Source organism: Lepidochelys olivacea (genome assembly GCF_965140295.1).
Source record: "Lepidochelys olivacea isolate rLepOli2 genome assembly, chromosome: 3".
Taxonomy (NCBI): Eukaryota; Metazoa; Chordata; order Testudines; family Cheloniidae; genus Lepidochelys; species Lepidochelys olivacea.
Window position 1 is genome coordinate 93253868 of NC_140413.1, and position 16595 is coordinate 93270462.

At 42.8% G+C, this 16595-nt stretch overlaps 1 pseudogene across 1 annotated transcript; it reads right to left on the reverse strand.

The window, feature by feature from the left end:
* Positions 1–15884: 15884 nt before the first annotated feature.
* LOC311517329 (small ribosomal subunit protein eS19 pseudogene) lies at positions 15885–16272 on the reverse strand (annotated as a pseudogene). The gene has a single exon. The product of its transcript is annotated as a small ribosomal subunit protein eS19 pseudogene (transcript).
* Positions 16273–16595: the final 323 nt, after the last annotated feature.

Below are 16595 nucleotides of genomic sequence, written 5' to 3' on the forward strand. Positions count from 1 at the left end.
CTCCTTTTCTTTTTGCGAATACAGACTAACACGGCTGTTACTCTGAAACCTGCCATTTAATCACTATGTCGCTAATACTTCTTCATTAGGAGTCATCATTGCCGAATGATTGATTTTTAAGTAATATTGAGACAATTTTCCTGGATGTTATAAATCTCTTTACCTCTATGTATGCTCTCATGACATACTGCAGATGGTACTGTACATAAAGGGTCAAGTTAATTGTCTGAGAAAAACACAGAGCACAGAAAATATGTTTTTCCTTTTGATTTGGATTCTCTACTACTATGAGAGTATCAGGAACTAGTGGAGCTGGCTGGGAAATGAAAAAAAAAATGTTGTGTTAAACTTGAAAGTTGTTTCCATGTTGCAGGATTTGAAACACAACAATTTTTTCAAAATGTTAATCACTTACTTTACATGAATTTTTGATAAAAATGATTACTAAAAATATTTTGCTTACTGAAAACTGGGTTTTTGGTAAATAAAAAAATTCAGTAACCATTTTGGTAACATTTCAATTAAAGACACCAATGAAAAAATCTTGTAACATATTTTGAACAGATCAACATTTTCTTGTGAAAAAGTTACTTTTTTGGGGGGTGGGGGTGGGGGAGAGGCTATTTTCCGACAACAAAAAGACAAAAACCCTTTTGACTACCTTTAGGAATAAGCAATGTCATTGGTATAGCAGTTGGTATAATACTACTACTCCTAATTCCTACACATTGACCCATAATTATTACAGAATATGGCCCTGCAAAGGGCTAGGATTTTAAAGCTAATTAGAAACCTAAGTGCCTACCAGCTTAACTCCCCTTGATTTCAGTGTAAATTAGATGCCTAGGCACATTTGAAAATACCACTAGGTGTCTAACTACATTTAAAAATCTATCCTGAAATTATTAGTAGATCATCTAGTAATAGTATTGCACTAGGTGATCCAGTAAGGAGCAAGAACTTGTCAGATGCAGGACTACAAGTTTGTCTCTAACAGAAGCAGCAGAAGATAATTTTTCTCCTATTTAGCTTTTTCTCTGGTGACACTGATTTTCAGATTCTGAAATCAAATTCAGTTTCATTGTTGCTCAACTCCGCAGAAGAATCATAAATAGCAAAAGCACTGCATTATCAGATTTCTAATTTCCACATGCAGCAACTTCATTTTCCTTTAACAGCACAAAATGAATATCATTACAATCCCACAGGGAGCACTGCCAGCTGGTGCTTGGGTTTTCTTAGCCACTACATCGCTTCTTTCTGTCTTTCTTTCTTTGTTGGCCAGACCACTGAATTTATTTTTCCAGTGAAGTAATGGGATTTTTGTTGTTGTTGTTGGCTGTCGAGTAACCTTCACTATCTGAACTGCTTGCTCTGGCACAACTATCAGCCATTTTAATGGGTTAAGTCCCAATTTTGAGATCAGTAAGAGGAGTTGTTGAATTATCATTACCATAAAGCTGGGCAAATGCAACACTACAAAAAATAAAATCCATAAATAGTTGCTTAAATGGAAAAAAAAGTCTTGCTTTGGCTCTTATCAGTGCCCTTTTGTGTTTGCTTTCTTCAAATGTTTATGTGATTGAGTTCTATTCACATGGATTCTTGAATCTTCCCATTGGATGTGATGTATTTTGTAGGAAAGGGAGGAAAACATAACACTGCAGGGAGATAATCTTCTCCACAGCGCTCAACAGACCCTTCACCCAGAGGCAATTAAATGACCAAGAGAAAGATCTGCCTTCATCCTTTACAGGTAGGACCACCAATGCACATGGAACTTGTGTGAAAGGAACAAATGAAAAATAAATGTAAACTTTGCATCCAGCCGAACAATCTTTAATAGTATAATATTTAAAAGAACATTACCTTGTGCAAGGCCTGCATGGTTCAGAAAGGAAAAGTTTTCTAAAAAGTCTTCATTTAGTTCTTCTGCCGTTTGCACTCAAGAGATGCAAAGCCTAGTAATGTCTTCATACCCTCTTCCATAACTGCTGAGCCTTAACTAGTTGTGTCTACATTTGAGTGGTGAACTGTTGATTATATATTAATGGAGTTCTGGGTGAATTGTTGGTTGGTAAGAATAAGCAAGTGTCCTGATCTGAGAAATACTGTTCAGGTTAAAAGTTGACCTGAAAAGAACCCAGAATTAAACTAGTAAGGTAGTTCTCCCTGGACTCAATACAAAGGGGTCATCCCATTGAATTCTATTACGTGTTGGCTAACCTAGTTTATTAGAGTTCAGCTTTAAAATCTAACTGGTACTCTGACAAATTCATAAATTGTCACCCTTTCAGGCTTACACTGATCAGGTCAATAACATCATAGTAGCTGAGTGACACAGCAGGACAGAACAGATAGTCCTACGTGTGTGTGATCATAATAAGGCTTTCAAACCCTTAGTCTTTCCCCTCAAGGGGAAGGAAGAAAAAAAACCTATCAAGAAATCATGGCAACTGTCAAGGTTCCTCCCCCACTCTGAACTCTAGGGTACAGATGTGGGGACCTGCATGAAAAACCTCCTAAGCTTATCTTTACCAGCTTAGGTCAAAACTTCCCCAAGGTACAAAATATTACACCTTGGACAGGCCGCTACCACCACCAAACTAATACTGGTTACTGGGGAAGAGCTGTTTGGACGCGTCCTTCCCCCCAAAATACTTCCCAAAACCTTGCACCCCACTTCCTGGACAAGGTTTGGTAAAAAGCCTCACCAATTTGCCTAGGTGACTACAGACCCAAACCCTTGGATCTGAGAACAATGAAAAAGCATTCAGTGTTTTACAAGAAGACTTTTAATAAAAAATAGAAGTAAATAGAAATAAAGAAATCCCCCCTGTAAAATCAGGATGGTATATATCTTACAGGGTAATTAGATTCAAAAACATAGAGAACCCCTCTAGGCAAAACCTTAAGTTACAAAAAAGATACACAGACAGAAATAGTTATTCTATTCAGCACAATTCTTTTCTCAGCCATTTAAAGAAATCATAATCTAACACATACCTAGCTAGATTACTTACTAAAAGTTCTAAGACTCCATTCCTGTTCTGTCCCCGGCCAAGACGACTACAGACAGACACACAAACCCCTTTGTTTCTCTCCCTCCTCCCAGCTTTTGAAAGTATCTTGTCTCCTCATTGGTCATTTTGGTCAGGTGCCAGCGAGGTTACCTTTAGCTTCTTAACCCTTTACAGGTGAGAGGAGCTTTCCCCTGGCCAGGAGGGATTTCAAAGGGGTTTACCCTTCCCTTTATATTTATGACACGCCCCCCAAATCTCAGCTAGGGTGAAACACTGGCTGGGATTTCTTCCTGGAGCTCTAGGAAAACAGAGTTAATAAGACACATGCATCTCTAAATATACTACCAAGTACATAAAGACTAACAATATTTTCCACATCTCAAGGACGATTTTAACCAGTTGATTCTGGGAAACTTTCACGGGAGAGTGCATCAGCCACTTTGTTAGAAGCTCCTGAGATGTGTTGGATGTCGAAATCAAAATCTTGGAGAGCTAAACTCCACCGAAGAAGTTTTTTGTTAGTTTCTTTGACGGTGTGAAGCCACTTTAGTGCAGCATGGTCGGTTTGCAGGTGGAAACGCCGTCCCCAAACATATGGGCGTAGCTTTTCCAGAGCGTAGACAATGGCATAACATTCTTTTTCAGTGACTGACCAGTTGCTTTCCCTCTCAGACAGTTTTTTGCTGAGAAACACTACAGGGTGGAATTCTTGATCAGGTCCTTTCTGCATTAAAACTGCTCCCACACCACGCTCGGATGCATCTGTGGTTACTAGGAACGGTTTGTCAAAGTCTGGGGCCCTTAGTACAGGGTCAGACATGAGTGTCGCTTTAAGCTTGTTAAAGGCCTTCTGACACTTTCCGGTCCACTGAACAGCATTTGGCTGTTTCTTTTTGGTTAGGTCTGTCAGTGGGGCAGCGATTTGGCTGTAGTGCGGTACAAATCGTCTGTAATAACCGGCCAAGCCTAAGAAGGATTGAACCTGTTTCTTTGACTTTGGGACAGGCCACTTTTGGATAGCATCCACTTTGGCCTGTAGGGGGCTGATAGTTCCTTGACCCACCTGGTGTCCAAGGTAAGTCACTCTGTTTAGGCCTATTTGACACTTCTTAGCCTTAACAGTTAGTCCTGCCTCCCTTATGCGCTCAAGGACTTTTTGTAGATGTTCCAGGTGGTCTGCCCAGGAATCCGAAAATATGGCCACATCGTCAAGGTAGGCGACTGCATATTCTCCTAATCCCGCTAGGAGACCATCTACAAGTCTTTGGAAAGTGGCGGGTGCATTTCGCAGCCCGAAAGGGAGTACATTAAATTCATACAGCCCGAGATGTGTGATGAAGGCTGACCTTTCCTTGGCAGATTCATCTAGCGGTACCTGCCAGTACCCCTTGGTTAAGTCCAAGGTAGAGATGAACTGGGCCCTTCCCAGTTTCTCTAATAGTTCATCTGTGCGTGGCATGGGATAGTTGTCTGGGCGAGTTACAGCATTTAGCTTACGGTAGTCCACGCAAAAACGTATTTCCCCATCTGGTTTGGGAACTAGAACCACTGGAGATGCCCATGCACTTTCAGAGGGGCGGATTACCCCCATCTGTAACATATCCTGGATCTCCCGTTCTATAGCAGTTTTAGCTTGAGGAGACACCCGGTAAGGTTGGACCCTAATTGGGTGAGCATTACCTGTGTTAATGGAGTGGTATGCCCGTTCAGTCAGTCCTGGGGTGGCTGAGAACGTTGGCGCGTAGCTAGTGCACAGCTCCTGGATCTGCTGTCGCTGCATACGCCCAAGGGTCATGGAGAGGTTCACCTCTTCCACACCACCAGCACATTTCCCTTCGTAGTAGACACCTTCAGGCCACTCAGCGTCGTCTCCTCCCTGGGCTGTAAACTGACAAACCTTTAATTCTCTGGAATAAAAGGGCTTTAGAGAATTAATATGATACACCTTAGGCTTTCGGTTGGAGGTGGGGAATGCTATGAGATAATTAACAGCTCCCAGGCGCTCCTGGACCACGAATGGCCCTTCCCACGATGCTTCCATTTTATGGGCCTGGAGCGCCTTTAAGACCATGACCTGGTCTCCTACTTTGAAGGAACGCTCTCTGGCATGTTTATCATACCAGGCTTTTTGCTCTTTTTGAGCATCCTGTAAGTTTTCTCTAGCAAGGGCTAAAGAGGTTCGGAGGGTGTTTTGTAGGTTGGTTACAAAGTCCAGAATGTTAGTTCCTGGAGAAGGTGTAAATCCCTCCCATTGCTGCTTCACCAACTGCAATGGCCCCTTAACCTCACGGCCATATACAAGTTCAAATGGGGAAAACCCTAAACTGGGATGTGGTACAGCTCTGTAGGCAAAGAGCAACTGCTGCAATACTAGGTCCCAATCATTGGAGTGCTCATTTACGAATTTACGTATCATGGCCCCCAAAGTTCCATTAAACTTCTCCACCATGCCATTTGTTTGATGATGGTAAGGAGTGGCAACCAAGTGATTTACCCCATGAGCTTCCCAAAGGTTTTTCATAGTTCCTGCCAGGAAATTAGTCCCTGCATCTGTGAGGATGTCGGAGGGCCAACCTACCCTGGCAAAAATGTCTGCTAGTGCCTGGCACACACTTTTAGCCCTGGTGTTGCTTAGAGCTACTGCTTCCGGCCATCGGGTGGCAAAATCCATGAAAGTCAGTATGTACTGCTTTCCTCTGGGTGTCTTTTTCGGAAAAGGACCCAGAATATCCACAGCTACTCGCTGAAATGGAACTTTAATGATGGGGAGTGGCTGGAGAGGAGCTTTGACCTGGTCTTGGGGTTTTCCCACTCTTTGGCACACCTCACAAGACTGGACATAGGTAGAAACATCCTTGCCCATTCCCTCCCAGTGGAATGACCCCCCCAAACGGTCTTTGGTCCTGTTCACCCCAGCATGGCCACTAGGGTGATCATGGGCTAAGCTCAAGAGCTTGGCCCGGTATTTAGTTGGAACTACCAACTGTCTCTGAGGATGCCAGTCTTCCTGGTGTCCCCCAGAAAGAGTTTCCTTGTATAAAAGTCCTCTTTCTACAACAAACCTGGATCGATTAGAAGAGCTGAGAGGCGGTGGGTTGCTCCGTGCCGCCGTCCAAGCTCTCTGGAGGCTTTCATCTGCTTCCTGTTCAGTCTGGAACTGTTCCCTTGATGCTGGAGACATCAGTTCCTCATGGGATTGTGGACCTAGGCTTGGTCCCTCTGGAAGCGATATAGGGGATGGAGCTGTTTCTGTTGACTGTGAACCGCTCTCCGCTGGTGCACTATGTTGGGATTCAGGCTCCGGCTGAGCCTCTTGTGTAGGGTTATCGGCTGCTGCCAGTTCAGGTTCGGTGGGGCCCTCTGGTGTTGAGGTTGCAAGTACTGGATTCAGTGCTGACACGGGGTCTGGTGTTGGTTGTTCGGCTGGTTCCGGTTCTGGGACTGGTTCCGTCTGGGTCTCTGGGACTGGATCCACTACTGCTGTTGCAGACATTGGCCTGGGGTCCAGGTCCATCACCTCTGACTGGGTCCTGATAGAAGTTTCCGGAACAGAGCTAGGCCTCACGGCTTGTTTAGCCTGGTTGCGGGTGACCATTCCCACCCTCTTGGCCTGCTTCACATGATTGGCCAAGTCTTCCCCCAACAGCATGGGGATGGGATAATCATCATAGACTGCAAAAGTCCACATTCCTGACCAGCCCTTGTACTGGACAGGCAACTTGGCTGTAGGCAAATTGAAAGAGTTGGACTTGAAGGGTTGAATCGTCACTTGGATCTCTGGGTTGATTAAATTGGGGTCCACTAAGGAAGCATGGATAGCTGACACTTGTGCTCCGGTGTCCCTCCACGCGGTGACCTTCTTCCCGCCCACACTCACAGTTTCCCTCCGCTCCAAGGGTATCTGGGAGGTATCTGGGCCTGTGGACCTCTGGTGTGATTCCGGTGCAATGAACTGTAATCTGTTGGGGTTCTTGGGGCAGTTGGCCTTTACATGCCCCAGCTCGTTACACTTAAAACATCGTCCAGCTGACGGGTCACTGGGGCGAGGAGGGTTGCTGGAGAACGGGGTGGTGGGACGATAAGGGGTCTGGAGGGTTCTTTGGGAGGTAGGTGGGGCTTTGGGCGGCCCCCGGTAATAGGGTGTGGTCTGGGGTGGTCCCTTCTGGTCTCCGCTCCAACTGCGACCAGTTTTCTTCTTCTCTGCCACCTCCACCCATCTGGCTCCAATCTCTCCTGCCTCAATTACAGTTTTGGGTTTCCCATCTAGGATGTATCTTTCTATTTCCTCAGGAACACCCTCTAAGAATTGTTCCATTTGCATTAGGAAGGGCAAATTTACTGGAGATTCAACACTTGCTCCTGATATCCAGGCATCCCAATGTTTTACAATGTGGTAGGCATGTCGGGTAAATGACATGTCTGGTTTCCACCTTAGGGCTCTGAACCTCCGACGAGACTGCTTGGGTGTTATCCCCATTCTGACTCTCGCCTTGGATTTAAACAGTTCATACTTGTTCATGTGTTCTTTAGGCATTTCAGCTGCCACCTCAGCTAAGGGTCCACTGAGCTGCGGCCTCAGCTCTACCATGTATTGGTCAGTAGAGATGTTGTACCCAAGGCAGGCCCTTTCGAAGTTTTCTAAGAAGGCCTCAGTATCATCACCTGCCTTGTAGGTGGGGAACTTTCTGGGATGGGAAGTGGTACCTGGAGAAGGATTGCTAGGGTTTGTTGGTATATTCTGCTGGGCCTTTATCCTCTCCATCTCCTCCACATGCTTCCTCTCTTTTTCCTTCTCCTCCTCCTTCAGCCGCATGAGTTCTATCTGTCTTTCATGTTCCCTTTGTTTTTCCTCAGCCTGAAATTTGGCTAATTCCAGCTGTAGTCGAGCTGAGGATTTGGCCATTCTAACCTCTCTGTTTTTAACTAACTTTACACCCGAGGTTTAGAAATAAACAAACAAAACTTGGCTGTAAACTTTTGCTGTGCTGGAATAGAGTACCTATTCTCTGATAGTGATTGTCAGCCTACAGAAAAAGACAATTCCCTTGTCTCTGCTCTGGGCCCAAATTAAAGCAAAAAACCTCCAACTACTTGGAAAACTGCTTACCCAGCCCAAAGAAAAAAAAATTTCTTTTCAAACCTGTGCTCCTTGTAAAACAAAAAAAAAAAAAATCAAAATCCTAAAAAAAAACCCTGCCACTTTTGTCTCCAGGCAAATGGGTAGAGCACACACCCCCTATTTACTTTTAGGAAGAAAAGAAAAAAAAAAAAAACCTCTGGGTTGGAAGACTGTGAATTTCCCTGCAGGAGTTAAGTACCCTGCCTCCAGGCAAGAAAACCTGCAATTCACAAGATAATCCCCTTTTGTCTCTGCTTGGCCACAAAGCAGAGAGAAACCAAGCTACTTTCAGTTTCAAAGCTGCCTTCTGGACTTCCTAAAAATTCCTTTTTAAAATCTGTATTTCTAGTTCAAAAAATCTCAACTGGATCTCAAAATGATTTCAGGTTAATCCCACCACTGTGCCACCATGTCAAGGTTCCTCCCCCACTCTGAACTCTAGGGTACAGATGTGGGGACCTGCATGAAAAACCTCCTAAGCTTATCTTTACCAGCTTAGGTCAAAACTTCCCCAAGGTACAAAATATTACACCTTGGACAGGCCGCTACCACCACCAAACTAATACTGGTTACTGGGGAAGAGCTGTTTGGACGCGTCCTTCCCCCCAAAATACTTCCCAAAACCTTGCACCCCACTTCCTGGACAAGGTTTGGTAAAAAGCCTCACCAATTTGCCTAGGTGACTACAGACCCAAACCCTTGGATCTGAGAACAATGAAAAAGCATTCAGTGTTTTACAAGAAGACTTTTAATAAAAAATAGAAGTAAATAGAAATAAAGAAATCCCCCCTGTAAAATCAGGATGGTATATATCTTACAGGGTAATTAGATTCAAAAACATAGAGAACCCCTCTAGGCAAAACCTTAAGTTACAAAAAAGATACACAGACAGAAATAGTTATTCTATTCAGCACAATTCTTTTCTCAGCCATTTAAAGAAATCATAATCTAACACATACCTAGCTAGATTACTTACTAAAAGTTCTAAGACTCCATTCCTGTTCTGTCCCCGGCCAAGACGACTACAGACAGACACACAAACCCCTTTGTTTCTCTCCCTCCTCCCAGCTTTTGAAAGTATCTTGTCTCCTCATTGGTCATTTTGGTCAGGTGCCAGCGAGGTTACCTTTAGCTTCTTAACCCTTTACAGGTGAGAGGAGCTTTCCCCTGGCCAGGAGGGATTTCAAAGGGGTTTACCCTTCCCTTTATATTTATGACAGCAACATTAACTGATCACTTGTTTTTGTTGTATTCTGTCCACCTTTCTTTGTCTCTGTCATCCCTTGAGGCAGGAATTTTCAAAGGAGACTGAGTTAGGTGATCAGTGCCCATTGAAGTTCAGTGGGAGTTGGTCTGCTAAGTCCCTTATGTCCCTTGGAAAACCCCAGCATCTCTGGGCAGTGACCTTGTCTCCTTGTTCATCTCTAAAGCACCTAGCACACATTTCACCCTAAATAAATAATAACAGGGCTAGTGGAACAAATTATTTTCTTTATCACTTGAAAAAGTAGTGGTAGCCCAACTGGACAAATGTCATTTGCTACCAGTAGCAATGAGGGCTGTCAAAGGATTAAAAAATAATCGTGATTAATCTCAAGATTAAAAAAAATAATTGTGATTAATCACCGTTTTAATCGCACTGTTAAACAATGGTTTATGTATGGTACTCACTTTATATTATTTTTTATTACAAATATTTGCACTGTAACAGATAAACAAAAGAAATAGTATTTTTCAGTTCGCCTCATACAAGTACTGTAGTGCAGACTCTTTATCATGAAAGTGCAGCTTACAAATATAGAATTTGTGTTTTACATAACTGCACTCAAAAATAAGACCATGTAAAATTTGAGAGCCTACAAATCCACTCAGTTAGACTTCTTGTTCAGCCCATCACTAAGATGTTTACATTTACATTTGTTTACATTTATATTTGATTATATTTGTAATAAAAATAATAATGTAAAGTGAGCCCTATATACTTCGTATTCTGTGTTGGAATTAAAATCAATAGAGCTGAAAATGTAGAAAAACATTCAAAATATTTCTAATAAATTTAAATTGATATTCTTTTATTATTTAACATGCAATTAAAATTGAGATTAATCATGGTTAATTTGTTTTGAGTTAATTGCTTGAGTTAACTGTGATTAATTGACAGCCCTAGTAGCAACCTGACACAACAGAGAAATAACTGGTGGGAAATATACAATTCTGGGACCCAACCATGTGTCTAGCATACTTTTGGGGAGGCTGAGAAGAGGAACTATTGATAGGCAGAACAACAGGAGGCACAGCAGGAACAAGAACAGTCACAAAACTCCACTTTCCTTTCCTCCCCCTCCACAAATGACATATTTGCAGTGATGTGAGGAGAGGAAAGTGATCAGGAACAGTCAGCATGGATTCACCAAGGGCAAGTCATGCCTGACTAACCTAATTGCCTTCTATGATGAGATAACTGGCTGTCTGGATGAGGGGAAAGCAGTAGATGTGTTATTCCTTGACTTTAGCAAAGCTTTTGACACGGTCTCCCACAGTATTCTTGCCACCAAGTTAAAGAAGTACGGGCTGGATGAACAGACTACAAGGTGGATAGAAAACTGGCTAGATCATCAAGCCCAATGGGTAGTGATCAATGGCTCCATGTCTAGTTGGCAGCCGGTATCAAGCGGAGTGCCCCAAGGGTCGGTCCTGGGGCCGGTTTTGTTCAATATCTTCATTAATGATCTGGAGGATGGTGTGGATTGCATCCTCAGCAAGTTTGCAGATGACACTAAACTGGGAGGAGTGGTAGATATGCTGGAGGGTGGGGATAGGATACAGAGGGATCTAGACAAATTGGAGGATTGGGCCAAAAGAAATCTGATGAGGTTCAGCAAGGACAGGTTCAGAGTCCTGCACTTAGGATGGAAGAATCTCATGCACTGCTACAGACTAGGGACCGAGTGGTTAGGCAGCAGTTCTGCAGAAAAGAACCTAGGGGTGACAGTGGACAAGAAGCTGGATATGAGTCAACCGTGTGCCCTTGTTGCCAAGAAGGCTAACGGCATTTTTGGCTGTGTAAGTAGGGGCATTGCCAGCAGATCGAGGGACGTGATCGTTCCCCTCTATTCGACACTGGTGAGGCCTCATCTGGAGTACTATGTCCAGTTTTGGGCCCCACACTACAGGAAGGATGTGGAAAAATTGGAAAGAGTGCAGTGGAGGACAACAAAAATTATTAGGGGGCTGGTGCACATAGAATATCAGGGTTGGAAGGGATCTCAGGAGGTCATCTAGTCCAACCACCTGCTGAAAGCAGGACCAATCCCCAATTTTTGCCCTAGATCCCTAAATGGCCTTCTCAAGGATTGAACTCACAAACCTGGGTTTAGCAGGCCAATGCTCAAACCACTGAGCTATTTCTCCTGCCTCCTCCCACCCATGACTCATGAGGAGGGGCTAAGGGAACTGGGATAATTTAGTCTGCAGAAGAGAAGAATGAGAGGGGATTTGATAGCTGCTTTCAACTACCTGAAGGGTGGTTCCAAAGATAATGGATCTAGACTGTTCTCAGTGGTACCAGATGATAGAACAAGGAGTAATTGTCTCAAGTTGCAGTGGGGGAGGTTTAGGTTGAATGTTAGGAAATACTTTTTCACTAGGAGGGTGTTGAAACACTGGAATTTGTTACCTAGGGAGGTGGTGGAATCTCCTTCCTGAGAGGTTTTTAAGGTCAGGTTTGACAAAGCCCTGGCTGGGATGATTTAGTTGGGGATTGGTCCTGCTTTGAACATGGGGTTGGACTAGATGACCTCCTGAGGCCCCTTCCAACCCTGATATTCCATGATTCTATGTCACCATTCCAGCAATCTTTAGATATTTTTTCAATTAAATAATTTGAGAGAAGCAGCTGGAAAAGGAACAGAAATGTTATTTTGTCTTGTGGTTTCAATTTAAAAAACAATATCTTCCCTGCCCCTTTTTACAGAATCCTTGAATTTTTCAAAAGCTGTCTGCCACCTCTCCTTTTAGGCCCCGCTGAGCTACCTAGAAGCCAGTTTGTATGTGCTAGGAATCTCCTGTGACAGCAGTTCCCAGGTCATTTCAATCCATGAAGTGGGACTTGTCCTCTTGATCTGAGGAAATAACTTGTGTTTGTTTTCTCGAGTCTAAACAGCATATGACCCTGTAAAAAACAAACCAAAAAACCAAAACAGAGTTCACAACCCACCTTAAAGCCCATAAGGACAAGTTAGGCAAAACACACTTGTCCATTACTTCATTGAATTAGTTTTTTCCTGTGTGTATATAGATATTTATTTTACATATTTTAAAAGCTTCTAACACATACATTTAATGAAACTTCTCTAATCACTAAAAGATATTGGAGACATATTTATCCCTGGCTTTACATTAGTGATGGGATTGATTCATCATACTCTGGGCATTCTGCTAGAGATGAGCACTGCTTTGTCATGTTGAAAGCACAAGGGTTTTGTTGCATTCCCCAAAAGATGCCCAGTTAGCTACTATCCAGCGCAGTACACTGCCTGTCATATCACACTGCTTAATTTTAAGGCCCATTGATTTTGAGAGGGTGTCTTTTAAGCAGAAGCCACCAAAGTGGGCACTAGTGTGCTGTTTTTCAGCAAAAGAGGGTTTAACTACAGTGTTACAATCAGTATCCAAGTCCCAAGATGAAAATTGCAATTGTTTAGAATTTGTACACCGGGTAATTCAGAATAAATTTCCAGATTTTGTGAACTATGAAATCCTTTTTGCAACTAGATGCTCGTGCTGTAAAAGCGCTTGTTTTCCATTTACAGTTAAGGTGGAAAACATGGAATGGCTGTTTAGTTGGCCTCCAAGACAGAAAATGGATGTAACTGGAGAGGACGCCGATCTGTTGAGAAACATTTAGATCAGGAAAGAACCTGTCAAGCTATTGGGAGATGGGGCAGGGATGGGGGTGGGCTCATAAACCTAGAGTTCACAGACTTCATGCCAAAAGGAATATTCAGATACACACACACGCAAATATACTGTAACTAATCCCACTGCAGGGTGTCGCTGAGTGCTGTGGTACACCAGTTGCTTCTAGTAGCATGCTCCGTACCACAAACTCAGAGCCAAGCAATGTAGGCACTCCAAGGACTATGTTCGTCAGGCTCTTGCCCTTGGTGGCATCCCATAAACACTCATACACTTAAAGTAGCAGAGAATTCCTTTACCCACATTTATGGAAGCAAATACCTGAGGCAAGATTGGTTTAATAGTTCCCACCAACGATTATCCAGTAGGTCCCGATTCAGCCCCTAGCAGTCCAGTATAGGGGTCGTAACACAAGAGCAATGTTGGGTCCATTACGCCATCCTTCTGCTTTGCAGGTCATTGTCCTGTATTCCCCTGACAGCAACAGGGCATGTATCTTTCCAGCTCTATCTTCTTGTTCTGCTTCACAGGTTGCTTGCTGCCCAGCATTCCCTCAACAACCAGGTCTCAGGCTGGTGCTGTGACAAGAGAATTTTGCCTCAGTTGCCCGGAATGCCTTATCAAACTCTGAATGGGAAAATCTGCAGAGAAACCTTGGAAGGGGGTTAAATTAGCCAAAATTATAAAATTGTTTAATTGAACATAAAATATGTGGTGATAGTATCAGGGACCTTTTGACATGCTCAGAACAGTAATTAGTTTTAAGAATAAAGCTTTCATTAAATAAAAATCAATAATAGTTTAAATTAGAAAATACAGTAAACGTGGCTATAGGTTTATGTAATGTAGTAGAAAATCCCACAGAGATATATGGTGGCTATAGAAACCAATGGGACTTTAGATAGGGTTCATCCAAAGGTCAGCCAAGAAACCCCCATAGGAATACATTGGAACCTATAGGGTAAAATGGAAGGAAATGCTATTGTAGAATGACTCAGAAAAATCCCATAGGGATACATTGTAGCCCATAGAAGTGAATGGGGCTTCTGTCACATGACTGGTGATGATGTCATAGCTCAGCTGCAAGGTGATTGGCTGTCATAAATTATGTAATGAGCTCAGCTACAAGCTGATTGGTTGAATTATGGTAATACATTATGTAATGAGCTGCAGAATTGTATATAAAGGCAGCAGCTGACAGGCTAAAACCTTGTAGGGGACAGGGACCAGCAAGAAAACAGAACGCTGCAAGACATCTGGAAGAAAGACGGCACCTGCGGAACAGCATCATCATCAAAAGGAACGCAGCAAATGAGAGGCTGCCCAGAAGAGAGCTGTTATAACCACAGCAGCCCTCCCAGGGTTGGCTTGGCAACATCCGCTTCTGGCAGCAGGCCAGTGGGAGGCCTATGCTGCAGCCCAGTAGCAGCAACCAGCGGGCTTCCGTATCTGCTACCTGAGGAGGGCAACATTCAGCAGCTTTTACCTCAGAAGCCAGCAATTCAACCGGTTTCAAACCCATGCTCCCTAAGTGCCACACCCGAGCTTCTGACAGACCAGAAGGACCGGTTTAGATGATTCAGAAGGATTACTAAGAAGCCTCTGTAAGTCAAAATCTTTTTCTATTTAACATCCGAGAGTGTTTGGGTTTCAAGTGTAAATAAAGCTGGATGCCTGAGTTCGGTGTGAAATCCTCCCCTACCCACCTGAGAATTGCCTGATCAGCTCTTGTTAGATGCTTAGTTTTAAGTATTTAGTTTTACATCTTTAGTATTGAATGTTAATTAATATACTGTTATATGTATGGTTTCAGAGTAGCAGCCGTGTTAGTCTGTATTCGCAAAAAGAAAAGGAGTACTTGTGGCACCTTAGAGACTGACCAATTTATTTGAGCATAAGCTTTCGTGAGCTACAGTTCACATCTGATGAAGTGAGCTGTAGCTCACGAAAGCTTATGCTCAAATAAATTTGTTAGTCTCTAAGGTGCCACACGTCCTCCTTTACTTTTTGTTATATGTATGTAATTGATACATTGTTGTAAAGCATAGAGTGTTAAGTGAATACTTATATTGTTATATGTGGTAGTTACTTATATCGTAATTATAGTACTGTGTTTTTATTTATCTTGCTGCTTCCTTTACATTGTATCTGTAACCTTTACTGTTTTATTTTATTATTTTTATTTTTACCTCTATCTCTCCTCTTTTATTGTAATCGTTCACGTCTAAATAAATGTTGTGTTTGTTTTTGAAGAATTTCCTTCAGGGGGAAAGTTAGCTGGCCTTGGTTTCCTTTTCTGGAAAATCCATAGGGTGGGCCACAACCTTTAATACCGGAACACGTAAATTGAAAATAAATGGTTTTAAATTAAAAAGGCAGGTGGGTTCAAATCTTCCAGTAACTGTATCTCTAGCCTGCTACTCTTTCCCACACACAGCCTGGTCTCCCCTAACCTCTTGGTATACTTTCATCTTGTACACTGAAGATTATAGAGCCCTCCCCTGCCTCGATGTTGAACTCAGGGGAACATCATGCCAAGTAATAAGCAAGCAGCATTCACAATATTCCCTGTGATACTGCTAAAGGCAATTCTGTCCACAACACAGAGGACATGGAAATTACAGTAATAATTTTATATACAGCCACATATAGCCCAGAATCTTTAGCGTAATTAAGGACTAAGCCTTTCAAAATTGAAAAACAGTAGATGCTGTTTCAGTATTTCACTTAAAGGAGCTCTAGGTTGAGTAACTAGAACATGTTACTAGATACGCTTAACCATTAAAAAAAGGATCAGTGGTTTTTTTTATTATCTGACATTCATTTTAATGTTTCTTCTTTGCAGCTGCCAACTGGCAAGCAATTCTGTCCAGATCTCTCTGTCCCTGAGGGGAGAGTGTGTGACTGCCATCCTGATCCTCCTCCACCATTTTGAGCCCCTCGGAGCCCCGGCTGAAGTGGCTAGGCATCACACCATTGCCTCTGTAGATCTTGGTCATGGACTCTCTGCTGGCACCACCACAGAGGTACAGGTGGCGGGCTGTGTAAGCCACTCTGGTATAGAACCTGTTCTCATCATAAGAGGCCAGCTCTTTGTGTTTGGTTAGTTTGACCATCTCCACCCACTTGAATACCTTCAGTTTATTTGACTTCCTGAGGAATGAACTGGATGAACTCCTGCTGGTTAATGTCTTTCACCGTGGCACCAGGCATCTTGCTCCTGCCTCCACATTGATGGGTCACTTGCTAAGATGTGAAATTCTCATCTTTTTTGTTTACATTATATGCCTTTGGGCTATAAATTCACATTGGAAATACAGTAGATCAAGATCTTACTGAGAAGTAATAATTGAATTAGTGAATAAACAAAAGGATATAAAGGTGTAAATTAACATTTAAGAAACAGCTTTTAATTATCAATGTATCTAAATAATTAATAAATATCTTATGTAATTAGACCCCTTTAGCTTGAGGAAGATTCATTTCTAAGTCAAACTCACCACTGAGTATTGAAAAGAGTTCCAACAATGCTCTTT